Source organism: Momordica charantia (assembly GCF_013281855.1).
Source record: "Momordica charantia cultivar OHB3-1 chromosome 10 unlocalized genomic scaffold, Mcharantia_2.0 BLBB01000010.1, whole genome shotgun sequence".
Lineage (NCBI taxonomy): Eukaryota > Viridiplantae > Streptophyta > Magnoliopsida > Cucurbitales > Cucurbitaceae > Momordica > Momordica charantia.
Genome location: NW_028275158.1, coordinates 15,424,045 through 15,424,586, shown reverse-complemented (window position 1 = coordinate 15,424,586; position 542 = coordinate 15,424,045). Strand labels below are relative to the sequence as shown.

At 43.5% G+C, this 542-nt stretch overlaps 1 non-coding gene across 1 annotated transcript; it reads right to left on the bottom strand.

Moving 5' to 3' along the window:
* Positions 1-218: 218 nt before the first annotated feature.
* On the bottom strand, positions 219-325 carry LOC148208653 (small nucleolar RNA R71). The gene has a single exon (XR_015788639.1). It is a non-coding gene; the product is annotated as a small nucleolar RNA R71 (small nucleolar RNA).
* Between the last annotated feature and the right edge of the window lie 217 nt (positions 326-542).

The following is a 542-nucleotide window of genomic DNA, read 5'->3' as shown; positions in this document are numbered from 1 at the left end:
AGGATCCACATGATCATCTGAAATCATTCATTCAAATTGCAAATGCATTTCGATTACCTGGTATAACAGACGATGCTCTGAGACTAACACTTTTTCCATTTTCTTTGAAGGACCAAGCTAGAGCATGGCTCAATGCATTTCCACCGGGATCCATCACCACATGGGGGTCGTTAGTGGAGAAGTTCTTAACAAAATTCTTCCCACCTACTCGCCACGCTGATATCAGAGAGGAGATCATCTCCTTTAGACAGTATGATCGTGAACCTGTTCACGAGGCGTGGGAGAGATTTAAAGAACTAATCAGGAAATGTCCGAACCATGGCTTGCCGGCATGCATCCAGATAGAACATTTCTTTAGAGGCTTAGATCATCCTACTAAGATGATGCTAAACAATGCTGCCAACGGAGCCTTTACAAAGAAGACATTCAACGAGATAGTTGACATCCTAAATGACTTAGCTTCACATAACGAACTATGGTGTTCGCAAAGATCTAGGGCAGCACCAAAGAAGCAAGATCCAGCTGGAGTTTTGGCTCTGGAC